Consider the following 20,239-nt stretch of genomic DNA (forward strand, 5'->3'; position numbering starts at 1 on the left):
AGTCAAGAGAAAGCTTTAACGAACAAATCAAAGGGAAAGACGTTTGCCTGGTATTTCAGTCGATCGACTGATATACCTAGTCGATCGACTGAAGCACGGGTTACAGGAGCTTCTGGAACTGTACATCTCAGTCGATCGACTGAGGAGAGTGGTCGATCGATCGAGATCGGCTAGCGATCTTGAAGAATTTCGTCCTTTAATGCCAAATAACCTACGAGACCACTTGTTTCGGGGTACCATGGTCCCGAAGATTTTAGGACAAGACCCGAGTGCTGATGGGTCAGTCCCGGTCCCGAAGTTCGACCCAATGACGGTGAATGGTTCTCATTTGAGACGGTCTGAAGAGGGATCTAGCTTCAACAAAGAGAAGGTGACGGACTTTCAGCCTAAGTCCAAGGACGCCGGCGCGCGTGAATTGGAGGAGAGGGCTAAGGTACTCCTCACAGCCCCATACCCGGAGAGACTCGTGCCGACGAAGGAACAGGTATCTTTCAGTAAGTTTGAGAAAGTTATCCGTAGTCTGAATGTTCAGGTACCCTTCCTTGAGTTATTTAACCAAGTGCCCGCTTATACCAAATTTATGAAACAACTGTTGTCCAAAAAGCGGTCACTTGAGACAGTACACACTGTCGCACTCACCAAGGAGTCTTGCTCCTATCTGTCTCACACTGCGCCCCATAAGTTAGAGGACCCGGGTAGCTTTTCCATTCCTTGCAAAATAGGTACCTTCTCAATTGAGAAGGCATTGTGTGACCTAGGGGCCAGCATAAACGTCATGCCCTTGAGTTTAGCTAGGAGGCTTAAGTTGACCCAGTTTGCTATCACAGACATGACAGTTTAGATGGCTAACTGATCTGCGGTCGAGCCTATAGGAGTCCTAGAGGACATACCCGTCCAAATAGGGAAGTTTTTCTTCCCTGTTGACTTTGTTGTCCTGGAGATGCCTGAGGATGCCCATATACCGATCATCCTAGGTAGGCCGTTTCGCACACCGGGTGCAGGTGCGATTATTGACGTAGGCTCCGGAACTTTGACCTTCAAAGTTGGGAAACATTCTATCATTTTTGCCCAACCTGCTAAAAAGAAGGATCCCATGTGGCCTGTTACTTGTAATACGGTCTCTGAAAAGAAATCGTACTTTGTGCTTCCTGAATTGCCTGTCTCTATTACTACTCCTGTATTAACACCTCCGCCCCAGTCTGGGAGCAAAAAGGAGGAAGAATTTGTTGTTTCAAACATTGCAGGAGCTGGTTTGGGGAAGGAAGAGCCGTTGGATGCTCCAGCTGCGACAGAGCAGATTGTTTCAAGAGGAAGTCTTGGTTGCTTAAGCTGTGGGACTGATGAGGACGTGGAAGATGAGCCGACCAAGGTGAGATGGGCCGATTTGGATTCCGACGATTCCAAGGAAGTCCTTGATTGGGGAGACGACGAAGTTGATCCGTTGAGCTCTCCGACTGTCGAAGCTAAGAAGGGTGCGGCTGACGAGATAAGCACCATTGAGGCTACCTCTAGTAGCCAGAAGCCGACGAAGTGGGCCATACCGTGGTCCTTCTTGATCAACTATTAGTTGATCGATCTCGTTATAAACTTCATTTTATTTGCTTTGTTAAGACATTTTTTATTGTTTTTTGTGTGCGCGAAAACTTCGCTTTTATTTTGTTTGCTTAGGATTTTCAAGTACTTTAGACTTTTTTCTGGGTTTTGCGAAATTTTGGGCGCGTATTATTGTGCACTTGCAGGTGTTTAGAGCTTGTTAGCTCAAATCATTGAGCAAAAACGAAGAAATAAGGAGTACAGCAGTACTTTCAGTCGATCGACTGACCATCATGGTCGATCGACTGAGTTGCGCTTTCCAGGAACTTATGTTCCTGTTCATCTAGTCGATTGACTGCCCCTATAGGTCGATCGACCGTGGACACTGATGTACCTGTTCACGACCTCTCCCCTGCTGTGTTTGGTCGATTTGCGGACTCAAGGGAGTTTTCTACTCCACTTTATTTTCCGTCAAATTATTTATCTCTTCTATTTTCTCATTTGTGCACAATTTTACCGTTTCAAAAATTGTTTTCTCAGTCTTATGCGTGTTATTTTCTGTCTTTCAGGCACTCTTATTAGTAGCATCACTCTTCAAACCTCCTAGCTCACGCTTGGTTTGGGAGGTTTCCTTTCTTTGCTTAAAGTCTTGTGAGTTCCATATCTTTCCTTTGTGTCTTGCTTGTTTATTTTCTCGCAAAATTCCATTTCTCTTTCCTTCATTACATGATTTTGCACAATGGGGACATTGTGCGATTTGGTTTGGGGAAGGGTTTTGCGTCGCATATCATTTGCTTGCATTCACGTTTAATTTTGTTTTGCATTGTTTATTTCATTTCTCTTAATTATACAGAAAAATTCAAAAAAATTGAAAAATTTCAAAAAAAATCCCATAAAATGCACGTTTATTTTAGCATATTGGTCGAGTCGGAACGGTAGTATTTCTATGATGATTTTGCATTTGCACCTGTTTTGCCTGAGCCTTGCTAGATTAACATATTATTAGTAGAATCGTATATGCATATCTACGAGTTTTCGTTACATTCTTGCTGAACTTGAGACTTGACTTTGATTTTTGGCAAACTACATCATATTTCTGAGAATTAGAGCCTATAACTGGTGACATTCATGACCGGTTTAATTAGGAATGTGAGTAGTACTCCTTATGAGACATGTTTCCTTAATTTGCATGAATATGAATTTGATCTACTTAATACCTGTATGCATTCGGTTTGTGGTTTGTTGACACATGTGGTAGAGGTTGCCTTTTCTCATTTTACCCATAAGCTTCACACTGCCAAAAACAGCCTTTTTGTCCCATTACTACGTCCTACATTTAGCCTGTCCCTTGTCAAGCTAGTAGTCTGAGTTTTCGGGATTGTTACTCATTTTTGGTGGCATATGCTCTGTTGAGATGATGATGATTGGAAAATGAAAAAGGAAAGAAAGAAACAAAAGAAAAAGAAAGAAAAAATGAAAAAAAATGATTCGAAAAAGAAATGAAAAAAGAGGTTCTGTACTGTTTAAGCAGTCGATCGACTGCCAAATATGGTCGATCGACTGATATTCGAGGAAGAAGTCAATTCGCATAATTCAATCCTTATCTTTTGGCGATTTTTGCTCCCATGTTTCATTGATACCCTATGGGGAGTTTATTGATTTGATAGTCTGGAGATTGTGAGTTTTGTGCTTGCTATAGCACTGTTTCGTTTGATTACGAGCAAGAAGTTGGATGTTGCCACTTGGTTCCGTTTTGGTACTAGCTTGATCACCTGTGCCTCCACTTTACCATAAAATGTTTTGCCTCTTCTTACCCATACCTCACATATCCTATATATACCTCGGCATGTGTCATTGGTCATCTGTTTGGTTGGAATGCGTATGCACGGTCGTAGAGGTCATTTTCATATTTTATTGCTGGCATGTTTTCATAGGTCGTAGTTAGGTGAGAGTCACTACAAAATTAATTCCTTCTATCTTACATTTATATCACATGTGCTTATTGAGTGATTTGAGCGACCCGCGAGAGTCCAATTTGATAAGTCCCTACAGTTGACGGCTCAGCAGTCTTTAACGACTACACAACTCGTTTGCATGATTCACATTACTAATTGATTGTTGGTTGTGCATTAAATTGGTTTAGGTTTAACAGTTTGCATTTCGCTCTGAGATTGAACTCGTTCCATTAGGTCATTAGATCGAGTCTAGTTCTTGCTTGGAGACAAGCAAGGGTTTGGTTTGGGGAAGTTTGATGCGTGTTATTTTTATGATGTTTTACATCCCATTTTACACGCATTTCAGAGCTCATTCTTGTAGTTTATGCTACATTTCTCCCTATTTCCGTCTACTTCCGTATTTTGTACATTATTGCAGAAATGTGAAGTATTCAACGGGAAATCAAGCCAAATCCGCCCCCGAGTAATATGCATTGCAAATGACGTAAAGGAATCACTTAAGGAACGAGCTTGGTGCGCAATCCAAGGCCCAAAAGACAAGTCCACGAGTTTTAAGAAGTCAAGTAGCAGCTCCATTAGTCGATCGACCATCACCTTCAGTCGATCGACCAATGATCGGGTCCAAAGCTACTTGTTTCTTTGAGGAGTAGTCGATCGACCAGCCTTATCGGTCGATCGACGGTTGCTATTCCGGCATTTGAGAATTAGAAGACCGAGAAAGCGCAAGCCCATGATGCTAGGTTTAGGAAATAAGATGTTACGTTATTTGCTATATAACGTAACATAAAACATTCAGATTTAGGATCAAAGTTTTTATCACAATTTCACACAAGAACTTTCGAGTTTTATTCATTCGAGTAATTAGGGTTTGGAACATCGTTTTAGCATTGGAATTCTGTTCTTGTTCTTAATCTTTCCTCTGAAATCTCGGTATTCCTTCTGCCTTAATTCCAGTTTATTGTTTTACTTTCATCATTAGTATAGATTTGCTAGTTAGTATCCCGAAAGCCAATTATCGTATTATCGCTGTTTGTTATTTACTTTGAGCATGAATTCATGTCGTTATTAGTTTTATTGTTGTTATCACTTTCATCATGAGTAGCTAATTCTATAGTGCTAGGATGTAGGCGATTTATGGCAAAGGCGGCATTAGATTAGACACGGACTATCTCGCGTGTTGGTCGATCGACTGACATTGTCAGTCGATCGACTGACCTCGTAGGGTTTTCCTTCGTTTTAATTGAATTTAATCTTGTATTTAACCAATCGAATGCATGCGACCAGTTAGATACCTATTTTGTGACCGACCCGTTAGATCGAAAGATAGGGAAAGTTATTTGACCATCAATTAAATCGACTAAACTGTGCTAAGATCGAAAGATAGGTATAGTTTAGACCGTTAGTCACTTTTCAGGACGAAAGTTAGTATTAGTGATATTAGGGACCTATAGCGAGATCGAAAGATGCTATTTGCTAAGAGTGGACCGAGAGGACCTCTTTATTTCCCGCCTTACCCGTGTTTGATTCGACCGACTTAGTTTCTTTGCCTTGAAGCTATAATGAACCGACCATCCTAGTACCCTTCTTTTATCTGTTTAAATCGTTTATTTAGTTTATTATCTTTGTTCACTTTTAGTCTGTAGACCAATTCAATTCAACCCCCCAATATTTACCTCGGATCGAACTTAAATCAACTAAAATTTACATCTGCCTCCTTGTGGTTCGACCCTGTTACCACTAGCCTAGGTTAGTCTTAATAGGAATTATAAATTTTATCTTTGGTACTCACAACGACGGGTATCATGTATGTATATTGGGAGCCCCATCTGATGCAAGATTTTGGGTGAGTAGGCGCCCTCAATTCAAAATCATGGCCCCATTGTGCTTAAGCCAGTCACTAGGTATGGGAATGTTGAGTCGGCAATTATGTGCCTAAAGTGTATAGTGGTCATACTAGAATTATCCGTAGTAAATTTTCCGCTGAAGTTAGCATGTGTGTAATGATTATGTTAGAATCATATATGATAAAGTTCCTAATGGAACTAATATGTGTGTGTGATGCTAATGAGAAACGTGAAAGGTTTTGCACGATAGAAGTGTGTGTGTGTGAAGAGAGTAGAAACGTGGGATAGGGTATGGAATGTAGTGATGGCCATATTTGCTTCAAATTGTTAGTAATGGTAGTTCTTATAAGAATCTATAAGTTTTATAATGATAGTAGTAAAGATAGTAAAAGAGTTGTGGAATTGTAATGAGAATTATCGAAACAGTAATGGATGAATGTGATATATGAATGGTTGAAAGCGTCCGCATGTGACATGATTAATTCGAGTAGACTAATTTGTTTATGTTGAAGCATAATTACATTGCTAGCAGACCTGGATGATACATGGAAATTTAATGTTAAATGAGTGACTAGAGTAAAGTGATTACAAGTTCCATTAGTGAAGTTGTAGGTAAAGGATGGACATGAAGTAATGCGTCAAACTTATGCGTAAACGATTTAATAGCGTGGCAAATTATGTTATGTGAAGTTCGTTATAGAATGATATGGTATGTATCTTAGTTGGTGAAACCGTTGCGATACATTTGAGTAGTAATAGTATGAAGTGAATGATTATGGTAACTGGTGACGACTTCTGAACTTGGTTTAGAGTCGACACGTGATGATGTTTTGCAGGAATCTTCAGTTAATCTCGTAATTCCGACCGTGTAACCAACCTTAATTGACCGAGTATGAGTGCCTACTAGACCGAGTAGACCTCACTCGATCTAGTTAGGAAGCTATGACGTCGAGAATGTAGGAATTTCCTACGGAAACTCGACCGAGTAGTGCCTACTCGATCGAGTAGAGGGCACTCGATCGTGTACCCGACTTACTCGATCGAGTAAGCTATAGTACAGGAAATTCCGCGGATTCATAAACCCTTTTCTTACCCATTCTACTTATTCTTCCTCATATTTTCGCAAACCCTAACCCCTTTTCCTCTCAAATTCCTTGCCTCTTGATACTCGTGGTGCTTTAATCCATTGATTTCCTTGCTTCTATTTGTTCTTTTACTTCCTATTTGAATAAGGTATGAATTTGCCACCTATTTTTTTAATGCTTTTAATCAATTAGAAACAATTAGGGTGATACAGAAATCTGAAAAGTCGAATTGTATGTGAGAAAATTTGCTTTTAATTGCTGTAATGTGATCTAGATGCTTCCCTTTTATGATTATTGTGGTTTATAATGCAAAAAAAAAAATCGAATTAAAATTGAGCATCAAGTGGCCGAAATTTTTAGGGTTTGATAAATTGAATTGACTATTAGTTATCTATTACATGTAAAAGGATAAAAATTGAGTAAGGAATGTTGTTTATATAATGTGGGGAGTTGATTTTTGCGATTTTCACCCCAAAATTTGTCTTAAAGCCCCGTCTTAAAAGTGCCCCAAACTGAAATTCGTCTCATATAATTGGAAATTTGAGTTGTACATGAATTTTTTTGAAGATTTATGTCCTATAAATTGTAGTAGTTGAGTTAATTCATGTTAATTATGTCACAATTGCCACGGCTATAGAGACCGTCTGAGCTATAAGGATTTGAATTTTTACTTGTAATTTGGGAATTGTTGGTGATAGTGTGTACTTAGATGATTCTTTCATGATTAAATATGTGTACTTTGTATGTTTTGGTGCATATGTGTTGGTTTATTTAAATGGTATATTGAAACAGATGTCGAGACTAAACTTAGGGACCAGACAAATTAAGAGGGGTAGGGCTTCCCAGCCCGAAGTTGGGGAGGGGAGTGGATCGGTGGTACCAGCTGTACCAGAGTATCCGTCTGTGGTCTTTGTGGACTACGCACAACGGGATAGGTTTGTAGCCTTACAATCCCGTAAGATGAGACCGACTCGCTGTGTGGACACGACTCTTTTAGAGGACCTGGGTGTTGAGACGGATGTCCGTCATATCTTTGAGACTTTGGGATTCACCGGGCTATACCGTTTACGGAAGCATTTGTATGCTTTTTTGACCCTTGAGTTCATGAGCTTGTTTAAATACGAGCCGGTGGAGGAGACTGTGCAGTTCCGCCTCATGAACACCAGTTTTGTTTTGACCATGGACCTTTTTGCCTCTAACCTTGGCTTGGCTAAACCTCCCAAGGGATCCCTTCGTGACATACCGTCTGAATGTGGAGTTTGCCGCCTTATGCCCTGTATCACCGGGAAATCAGCTCCTACCGCTAGCAACATGTTGATAAATGATGTGCAACATGTCACCTTGAGGATCTTTCTCCGTGCCGTGTCGTGTCTCCTTTACGAGAGGTCGTATAGGAGCAAGTTGAACTCCCACGAGTTGTTGCTTTTGATGGCGTAACTCAACCCTGAGAGGACTGAGAAAGTGACCTTCAATGCTCCCGCTATGGTATGTGCCAGTCTTGCTTTGATGGCCTCCTCTAGCACTAGGTTTCTGAGTTGTGGTGCTATCGCCACACGTTTAGCTGAGAAGCTAACTTCTTTTGAGGCTTCCTCGGAGTACACCACTCTAGCCACCCCGATTATTGTGAATTATAATTACATGACCCATTTTATTTATGTGATCAAGTATCACTAGTCAATTTATTGGATGTAATTTAATTAATTCATAAAATGATATTTATGTGATAAATATGCATTAAATTAATTAATAACATGTATCATACTACATGTGACATATTGTGTGACATTTGACAAATTGACAAAATAAAATGGAGGTCCATTTTACTCATATGACCGAAAAAAAATTGGAGGGATAATAGTGGATTGTGGGTTGTATTATTTTATGTGATGAATAATATATTATTAAGGCTATTGTAGACTAGCCTGAAAAGCCTACACTACCTCTTACATACCTATTGACTTGAGAAGAACAAAAGGAAAAGAAAAAGACCATGCATGGTCTTTCTTATATCCCCCCACCGTTTTTGTGATAATAAAAGGAAAAATTTTTATTCTCTTCAATTGCACATGTATTGATACACATGCAAAAACTCTCTCTCTCTCTCTCTCTCTCTCTCTCTCTCTCTCACATATTCATTTTTCTCCTTCATCAAAACATGATTTTTGCTTGAAATTGTTCATAGAGATTACTAAAATTATTAATGTAATATATGAGTGTTAGTAATCATTTTTAAGGTAAACTACTAAACTAATATCTAGCTAATATTATTTAGTGGGGATAAGGGATAATCTTGGGTGCAATCAAGAGGAGTGACTTCTACACTTGAGGTCTTTGGAGGATCATCCTTATATTCATGGAAAGCTCAAGAACTAACAAGAAGGAGATCTTGTTGGTGCCCTTATAATCCGAAAATCATATGGTGAGAAAACGATTTCTTCACTTATCTATTTTAGTTTGCATGCATAAGATTTGAAATTAATTTTATGACTAAATTAATTTTGAAACATATATGAATATGTTGTAATAATGAGATATAGATTTCTAATATTAACAGATTAATTCGTCCAAGCTAACATTACATAGATTTAATTAAATATAACTTATTATATTCAATTTACGAATTGACAGTTAATTCGTCTCAACTAATATTATTTAATCTTCATTAAATAATTGCCTCATCAACACATTGACTAACTGTTTAGTCATATAAGGCATCAATGTGATTATATTTCTATAACCACATCTCTCTAACACATCCTATAGGTGTGACCTTTAGGGACCAGTTGATCACCGCTATCTGTATGATAATAACATCAAACTTTCTAGCAAGCCAACCGTTATTAGGTAATCGTTAATCAACTGATTAAAATACGAAGTATACCCTTGTGAACCTGTAAGAGATTTACAAATGTTATCACACTAATTTGTGGAGGACACAAGCTCCAACAAATGAATATCAAATAGACCATCAAAGAACGTACATTAAATAAATAAGTTTAAAGTCATTACATGCCAAAACTCAAAACTGCAAAGTAAGATAGAACTGCTCCAAAAACCAAACCAACTAAAGTAAAGAAATGTTCGACATAACAGCGGAAGACTTCTAATTGACTCGTGGTGACTCATGCCCAGCTAATCCCTCCCGCATCCAAATCATACCTGCTCAATAACTGCTCACCATCCCCGAATGGATCACCACAGTTTTTAAAACAATTAAACGGGGTCAGTTACTTAATACACAATAAGACAATACAACAATAATACACAAACACAATTCTCCAACACCGTCACAACACCAATTACCTGACTAGCCTAAAGGTCTAGCCCTGCTAGATTACCAGCCGCAACCAGTAATCCACTTCGCCAGTGGAGGACCGCAGCCGTTCCTACCTAAGCCTCGCTCATCTTTACCAAGCGAAAACCCATGTTCCTTAATGTGAACATCCCTTATTGTGGCGGGTTCCACAAGGGGCGAATCAAGGGCGTGAAGCCACTCCCGCAAGTGACTCCACTCAGCCAAGGGCGCACCTTACGAACCACAGACAGACAACAACAACCAATCACAGAATCAATAATACCAAATCAATTACGATATAACCAAATGCCATTAACCAACAACCAACAACCATATCATAATCATGTAAACAATAACAGGGTAAGAAACCCTACCTAGAATGCAATCACGACAATCAACACAACAGCAGATCAGAAACGCTCCTCTATGAAATCACCTTCTATCGACATATAATCATACAATCACATTCTAATACCAATAATACTCCCGAAAAACCCCAAATTACCAAATTAGGGTTTAAACCAAAGTTAACGAAATAACATAAAAACTGTACTAGGATCTTACCCACAATGCGACGGTCTTAAAGGTGTAAAGAACTCTGCAATCCGACGACTCTAGCTCTTTGGATTTGATACTAATGTGAGAGAGGATTCAACGTAGCTTGTTTTCTCTTGTGAAATTTTTAGAATAAAGTAAAAAGTAAAAAGAAACCGGTGAAAATACTTTATATACCAATCACGCGTTGCTATCAAAACCCGGCCAAAAACCCGTAAGAACCGACGTACTCGATCGAGTAACTAAGGTACTCGATCGAGTTGCCCCTACTTGATCTAGTTTCCCCTACTCGATCGAGTACCCAACATACAGAACACTGTATAGACAGCAAAACTCACTTACTCGACAGAGTAAGCCCTACTCGATAGAGTACCCTACAGCTCATAAAACCATAGTATTACAAAGGGTTTCTAATTAAATCATTCACAGAAACAGGAGCTTTAGGATCAACATCACTTCTAATCAGAGGTTGCGGCGTAAGGGTAGGGTGCATATTTTTCGCTGGGCATCCTTGGCGAGCCATAATCTAGCGAGGAATAGGGAAATCGCGCAGAAATCGCCATTCGCCCTTCTTTAGAGAGAGCCTCTCCTTATCAAATTATTATTATTATTATTATTATTATTATTATTATTATTATTATTATTATTATTATTATTATTATTATTATTATTATTATTATTATTATTATTATTATTATTATTATTATTATTATTATTGATAAAGTTATTTTCAGTCGTTGGCCTATCAAATAAATCATGCTCTCAACTAACTAGTAGCTAGCAGTAAGAAAGGGTCGAATCCACAGGGAGGCGAGTTAATTAATCTAGTTTGTTTATATTTAAGTTCGTCTTAAAGGTAACAATTTTATGGGGTTTGTATGTTTGATTTCTAAACTAATTTCGAGGTAAATAAAACGAATTCAAATATATTAAAAGAGTATAGGGATCGGGTTCACTAGGTAGTCATCCAAGGGTAAGATTCAATTCATTGATTGAGAAATTTATATTGTTGAAAGTCATGTGATCGATCGATTCTAATATGTCTTTTTAGATCTAAAATTAACATGCGATTGCTATTTTTAAGTCGGTCTAATTCAATTATCGTGGCCTATACTAGTCTTAATCCGGTCGGTGAAAATCTTAGGTTACAAGACTAATTAACCCATTCAGATCAGTAATTAATTAATTAGATGTAAGACAATAATTGAACAACAATCAAAAGCAATTTAACAATCAATTCATTAATAACCCTTTTCTAACAACCTAGATCCCCTTTCACCCTAGATTAAGAAATTAGCTACTCATACTAATAATAATAACAACAATAACGATATAAGAAAGCATAATTATGAACATAATAAGATGAATACTAATAAAGCAATTGTATAAATTAGAACTTCAATTAATAACAACTAAAGAAAAATTAACAAAGTACCTTAATTAAAGAGCAATGGATCCAAAGCAAAACTAATGTAAACTAATCTAAGATTATTATAAGAGAGTTTTTTAGAGAAGCTATGCGTAACTAGGTAAAATAAGACGTAAATAAATATAGGTTACGAATTGAGTATTTATAGTAAAACATAACCGACTTAAGGAAATTGCGGAAAATTCTGGAAACTAGTGTGTACTCGATCGAGCCTATGTGCACTCGATCGAGTACACTACTTCCTCGATCGAGCCCGCTTGTAATTGATCGAGTATTATTCTTTCTCGGCTCTTTTCTTCGTGTTGTCTTCTTCACTTCTCTTTCTTTATTCTTCTATATTCTCGTGTCATGCTTTGTGTATTCCTTCATGCCCACTCAACGATGCTCATTTCATTCATTTGCTCCTCAAATGCATCATTCCTGCATTAAACACCAAATAGTGGAAGTATCAACATTCTAACATAAAAGGCATCTAAATAATATAATTTAGAACGAAAACCGTATCAAAAGTAACTAAGGGGAGGCATAAACATGTATATAATTATGAGTCATCAATAATAATAATAATAATAATAATAATAATAATAATAATAATTATTATTATTATTATTATTATTATTATTATTATTATTATTATTATTAGTGTCACATCAGCAACACATCATATCCACTTCATAAGTCAAAAATGTGACAAATCTATTTTAAGAAAATGGTATAAAAAGTTGGGCGTATATTAGGTTAAAACATAGTTTAACTTATTTTGAGAAGATGTGTAATAGTATGAACTAGTTTTCTTGCCCATGCGTTGCATGGATATTAAAATAATGTGTGATAAATTTCACAATAAAATGGAATATAGACATATAGTACATCGTTCATGTCTAAGATTTTATGTATGCCGCATGACCAACAAATAATTCCTGTTAACATAATATTGATATAAGAATAAAAGAGTGTTTGATTAATAAAATACTTTTTTTATGAAAATAAAACCAATATGAAGTTTATATATATGATACTTGGATTGAGTTTGTAGAATTTGTTCATTAATACCTGTTTGTTTTTCAATTGGTCAAGGAAAACAATAATATCTATTCTGCATAATCAACTCAATGATGCAACAAATATCCTTCTTTAGAATAACAACCATAATTTAATCATTACTGGATAATATTGTAATTATGTAAAAACATTTAGAGGTAGTTAGAATATTATATCTCCCGGGACTATAGAATTACGTTTGAATGTGAACCAAATTCCGACGCAATACTACATGGTTAGGGCTGCTGATGACCCTCCCCCCCCCCCCCCCCTTCTTCTCTGTGGCAATAATCTTTTCCCCCATCTTCTCATTTGAAACAAAATCTTTCACGCAGACCCCTATTTTTCTTCCATATTCACACACGCGATCTAAAACAATGTCATTCCTTGAAAGATCGATCCTTGTCTCCAAAGCTTATCTCAAATTTATCCAACCAAGTGAGAAACTAAACCCTTACTTCTAGAAATATCCATCATCCAATGGAAACTAACCCTTGCTCTCGACAATGTTCTTTTTTTTTATGAAAATAAAATCAATATGAAGTTTATATATATGATACTTGGGACTCAGAGTTTTAGATTTTGTTCATTAATACCTGTTTATTTTTCAATTGATCAAGGAAAACAATAATATCTACTTTGCATAATCAACTCAATGATGCAACAAATCTCCTTCTTTAGAATAACAAACATAATTTAATCATTGTTGGGTCAAATGGTAGTTACGTAAAAACATTTACAGGTAGTTAAATGTTATATCTCCCGGTCAAACTATAGACGTACCTTTGAATGTGAACCAAATTCCAACGCAATACTACATGGCTGGGGCTGCTTAGGACACCCCATATAACAATAGTCTTGCCCCCATCTTCTCATTTGAAACAAAATCCTTCATGCAGACCCCTATTTTTCTTCCCTATTCAGACACATGATCTAAGATAATCTCATCCCTTGCTTAGAAACTTCTCTCAAATTTATCCAACCAACTGTAAAACTAAACTCTCACTTCTAGAAAAATCAACAATCCAATGGAAACTAACCTTTACTCTCGACAAATAATTAAGATTTTACTTTAATTTGGATTGATGGGGGTCAAGATTAAGTTTATCAATATGATCTTTTGAGGTTTCTTGTTATAATTCATGTTACCTATATGTTTTAATGCAAGCGATATTTTGCTGATAAATAATCTTATTTATTATTACTATCCTCGTGAAACTCATCACCTTCCACAAATGCACCCTCTCTCCACCCTACTAATTTACCCGCAAAATAAAACATCAGCCACTGTGATTAGTTTTTACTACTTGAAACAACCTCCAATCCACTACCACTATTACTACCTTTCTGCCACGTTTTACATCTAAGAAGTCATAAATCACATTCACGTCCATGAAACACAAATCTTTACTCCAGATGATATGGATATCCGTCTCCCTTATCGAAGACAATTTATTTCTCCTTCAACAAAGAAAAGTTTAAGAAGCAATCTTCCCTCTTATCTCTCTCCCTTTCCTTTCCTCGTCTTTTTCTCGTCACCTCCCCTACATCCATTCCAAATACTCAAACAAAGTGTTTGGGTACTATGTTTGTAAACTGAATAAATTTGAATATTATATATATACACGAACTTTGCTACTATTTCACTTTGCATAAATGATAAATCTTACTACCTCCGTCTCATTTTTATTGTCCTTTTTTCTTCAAATTTTACTATCTCATAATTATTATCCTCTATCTAGATCTAGTAAGGAAAAACTTTAGTCAACCAACTCATCGCAATCAACCTAATTCCCACTCAAAACAACCTTTAGCCCACTACTTAATCCCTTCGGTTCACACATAAAACGGTCTAAAATGCAAAGTTTTCATCTCTCTCTTGAAAAGTCCATCTAACTAACAGAAAACTAACCGCTACTCTCTGAACTTCATCATTTTTACATCCCGTAAAGATTAAGTTGAACATGACAAAAAAAATGTCGAAACTTAGGTTTTGTTTGATAACGACATATTGAACATTTTTTTTAGCATTTTGAGAGTTTTTACACTATTTAAATAACAAATGTGCTATTTTGAGTGTTGATCATCGACATATTAAAATAGTAGATTGTGGTGTAATTTCTTGTTTTACATTATGACCTTTAATTATTATATTATATGAAAATAAAAATTGAGTTTTTTTTTTATCTCTGAGGAAATTAAAGATCAAACTTTATCTTTATCATATTTATAATTAATATTCTTTACTTCAAATATATAAATTTAAGCAAGTTCAAATAAGTTAGTTAAAAGTTATAAATCACAAATTGTACGAAGTAGTATAATCATTTTTTTTTTATTAATATGAAATAAATGTCATAAACTTCATGAGAATATTAATGCGGTAGAGAACTATAGAAGAGTTGGCAAGTACGTGACCCCTTTTAGGTTTAAATTTTTTCATTATTTTTATATTTTTGCCTAAAGGTGGTTAAAGCATTGTATTATGCATGACGAATATGTCTCACCCTCTCCAATTCGTATCTATCCCTAAATTATAGTGATGGTGTGCTCAATCTACACACACACAAAAAAAAATATAGCATCAACAATAATTAGTTTGCTCCATATAATTGAATAGTACCATTTTTTATGCATGCAAATTTGTCAGAAGAAAAGCCTGAGAGAGACGGTCTTCACTATGTTAGGGAAAGACTACTCTTACCCTTTTATGTGTTTTTCATGACTTTTTTTAATGTTGATCGTTGCTTGAATTGAATCTTAACCTTATACATATTTCTATAATAAGTGTATCTAATTTACCTTCAAGCCTCATTCAAATCTATTTTATTACTTGTGGTACCATTTTTACTTTAAATTGTAAAACAATCGCACAATAAAATATTTCAAAACATTTACTCATTTGTCATAATATGATATTTAGATTCGGAAATTAGCAGCAACTTTCTTTATCTTTTAATACTCCTTGAAAAATAGATATCAAACTTTGTACTTATCAATAATTTATGAATATCTTATTTAAATGTTGATTAATATACTCTTATATAATGACAAATGAATGTAAATAATATAATAAGAAATTATCAATAGAAGTTGAAGTGTATTGTGAGGGAAATAACTTTAAAATTAGTAGGAGAAAACATATGACATTTGAAAAGTAAACTTCGTATTATGTATAATTAAATATGACATTAGCAATAACAAAAGACGTAGGGCATATTTCAGCGTTCATTTTACTCTTTATATGAGAAAATTCCATGTAGTACACTAGTACGTATTATGCATGCACATTTGTCACAACCCAGTTCGGCCTAGGGCCTTTTAGCCTCATAATACCTCATTTTTTTAATCGGAAGTTGTTATAAAATTGGATATTATAAATATATCAAAGGTTTTTTTTCCTTCTATTTAATAAAAAGTGAACAAATACTAATGAACAATTTTTTAATATTAATAAATTGTAGATAATTAATTTATTTCCTGTTTATAATAATAAAATTGTAAAATAATTAATTAATTATCATTTCTAATGGAAAATCATATTCCTATTTATAACAGAAAATTTTAAATAATTATTATCTCCTAATTCTAATAGTATAATTAGGAAAAAAAGCCTTAATAAATTGTTAATTTATTTCCTATTTCTAATAGGAAAATTGTAAAATAATTAATTAATTCTCATTTCTAATAGAAAATTATATTCCTAATTATAATAGAAAAATTGCAAATAATTAATTATCTCCTAATTCTAATGCTAATAGTATAATTAGAAAAAAAAGCCTCCTTTAGTTATATATATATATTGATTATTTTTATAAATTGACCTACATAAATATCCTAAATAAAAGCCAAAGCAAAAGCCAAAACAAAAATTATCCGTTTATTAAAAATTGAGTATGTTACATAAGATAAAAGAAGGTCAGTCACTTTTAAGGATTAATAGAACCTTGGACATTAGTATTAGAATGTGTGACTCTTAAGTCTTAACCACTAAGTTCAAGGTACAATTGGTAGAAGGTTAGTCACTTTTGGAGTATATATTTTGGCAAAATTAAGATAAATTTGGGAGTTATTTGCTCCATGTACTTTTGATTATTATTGAGTTATATAAAAAAGGATTTGGAACTTATGAAACACTATTAAAATAACTACGAGTATATATTTTGTACAAAATTTCTAAAAATATATTTTAATTCGTGTAGTTCTAAAAATTGTTCATAATATTAAGTAATCCTTTAATAATTTTACCTCATACATTAGTACTTGAGTATAGAGGTCATCAAAGGGAAACATGGATCACATTATAAACCAGATTAGAAATTTAGTGAATAATAAAACTAGTTTTATTATTAAAAAGGAGCAAAATGTCGTAGTTTTAAATTCTTAAGTATTGGAATAGAGATTTCATATATTGTATTTGAATTGTTACTCATCTTTTAAAGATAAATAAATAGGAATATATACGGAGTACTAACACTAAGCGGGCCTAAATTTACATGTCATTTTGGAGAAAAAAGATAAAGAAAAAGAAACCCAAGAATAACATGCTCGAAGCTTAGACGGCATGGACTCAAATCGTAAATATTTCACAAGATTGCTCCTAAAGAGGGTTAAATCTGAATCTTCTAAAAATGTCACCTAACTTTTAACCACTAAACTTGTAATACCCACTATTTTTAAGGATCCTTTTGACCGACCCTTTGACCACGGAAGACCTTAGGAGGGGATAAGTGAGAGGATAAGTGAAGATAAGTGACTTATGCGGTTGATTACTCGACCTAGTAGAGACTACTCGGCCGAGTAGTAGGAACACTCAACCGAGTAGGGCTTACTCGGCCGAGTATTAGAATACTCGACCGAGTATGACCGTTGTTGACGCGTTATTATAAAAAGTAAGTTCGCAAGTCTTAATTCATTTTTGACGGTTACATTTCACTCTAACCCTAATTTATCCCTCTCTCACCTATCACCCACCTTTTCCCTACACTCTCACCTGGCCTAGACTTTAACAATGGAAGGGGACGGGGTTATACATGAAGGACACATGTGAGGATGTCGCCGTTGTCGCCGTCGGTCCGCGTCACTAGGTAAGTCGCTGTTTTGTTGTCATTTCCAGTAGGCTTTTGGGGTAGTCTTATAATAGGATATGGTTACCGTTTGTAGGATGCATCTCGGAGTCTTGCTTGGCTAATTGTGGATGCATTTTCATGGTCTGGCGATAAGGTAGGGTTTCCCCTACTCAATTCCTGTTTAATTGTTTTGAGATTTGTATTGTATTGTGTACGATTGTTTGTTTGCTGATCTTTGTGGGAGTGTTGGTGTTGGTGTGGTGATGGTGTTGTGATGATTGTGGTGGATTCACTTGAGGGAGTGGCTTCACACTCTAGTTCGCCCTCCGTGGAACCCGTCACGGGAGGGGATGTGCACATTAAGGGACAGGGATTTTGCTCGTTGATGAGCGGGGCTTAGGTGGGGATTTGCTGTGGCCCACCACTCGCGGTGAGGATTACTCATTGCGATGGGCAATCTAGCAGGGCTACACACTTCGGTGTGTAGTCGGTTACTATGTGAGATCGGGAGAATGGAGGAGGATGATGATCAGCTGGTTGGTTTTAGTAATTGTCTTACTTTGGTTATTCAGTAACAAACCCCATGTTGTATTTTGTAAAACTGTGGTGATCCATTTGGGGACGGTGAGCATTTGGTTTAGCAGGTACAGTTGGTCTGTGTACCGATGGACTTGGAGGGGCATCAAGTCACCACGCTACCGGACTAGATGTCCCGATGCATGAGCTTAATAGTTGTTATAGTTACCACTTTGTATCTCGTTACGCTGTTTTGAGTTGTAAAAGCTTAAAGTATAATGACATAATCGTTCCTCTATTATTTATTTGATCTACTACCTCGGGTAACCGAGATGGTAACATCTTCATATACTGGGATGGCCCTTGGTAAGGCATCGTGGTGTACGGGGGTGTTACAACGTGGTATCAGAGCGACGATTTTGGAACCTGAATCAATGAACTAAATGAACATAGGGTGTCAAATTAAAATAAACCTGGTGTATGTGTGTTGGGAGCTCCCTTATGTCGGTTTTGGGTGAGAAGGCGCCCTCATCTCAAAATCCCAGCCCCAATCATGCGTAAGTCAGGCACTGTAGAAGGGTAGGTAATAAGAGTAGATGCGTGAGGTGTGTGTCGTATGTAATTGTTGGTTGTAATTCGTGTAGTGATGTGTGTTTAATGCTTGTGAATTGATGAGTTTGTGAGTTGTCGTGTGCATGGTAAAAGAACGATATGATGTGGTGAGTGACCCGTGATTTTCGCATTTGAACAAGGTTGAGTTTGTGCATAACGTGTGTTGTATGTGACTTCCGTAGTGTGTGTGTGTGTGTGTGTGTGTGTGTGTGTGTGTGTGTGTGTGTGTGTGTGTGTGTGTGTGTGTGTGTGTGTGTGTGTGTGTGTGTGTGTGTGTGTGTGTGTGTGTGTAGGAGTGCATAACGAGATGTGTTGATGTGGGTCCATAACTTCGTCTTACCTGTTGTGTAGTCATATTAGTCGTGCGCCTTCGTATGACATAGATTGATGCTACGATATTGCGTAAGAAACAAGTTTTGCTTGTAGGTCAACTGGGTGACGGTTATATTGTGTGTGGTACGCTTTGATGTGGTATAATTAGGGTCTAACGGTGACGAACTCGATATTATGGAACTCCGAACGTCGCTATTTTTTTTGCAAGTGTGATAATTTGAAATTTCGCTCATGTTCTGTTAAACTTGATTGAGTATAGTTTATACTCGACCGAGTAGGCTATACTCAGCCGAGTAATGTGGCACTCGACCGAGTACCCAGTAAGTCAGTTTAGATGTGTTACTGATCTCTGGATACTCGATCGAGCATACCAAATACTCGATCGAGTTGTCCATACTCGGCCGAGTAAACCCGTTACTCGACCGAGTATCCTTTTATCGCGACTCAGGCTGGTTTGTTCTAAAAACCCTATAACTCCTTCTTTCTTCTTATTTCCGCCACCCATCTCCTACTTTCACTCCTAAAAACTTCAAAACTCTTTCTCTCTCAAACTCTTGGGTGATTGTGTTAGTAATTGCTTGGAGATTTTCATTCTTGTTTGCTCACAACCTCAATCAAGGTAAAGTATTCAATCAATTTCTTCATCTTATTATCAATTTATAATTGAATTTGTTAAAAATTTTGAACCCCTGGCCTTTATGAGTAGGATTTGATGATTCTCTTTTGACCTTATGGTTTTAATTGCTTTAAACATCAGCTATTGATAAGTCCAATTTATATACATTTTATCCCCATATTTTAGCTCCAATTTACATGCCATTTGCACTAACCTTAGTGATATTGAGCTAATATTTGCTTTCTAGTTCTATTTGTATGTTTTGTCATGTTTTATAGGTACATAAGAGATTTTAGGAGCTTAATCCTACACATTTGCAAGTAAACTAGAAGCTTGGCTAACAAAGAAGTAAGATG

This window comes from Silene latifolia, chromosome 2, assembly GCF_048544455.1.
Source record: "Silene latifolia isolate original U9 population chromosome 2, ASM4854445v1, whole genome shotgun sequence".
Taxonomy (NCBI): Eukaryota; Viridiplantae; Streptophyta; class Magnoliopsida; order Caryophyllales; family Caryophyllaceae; genus Silene; species Silene latifolia.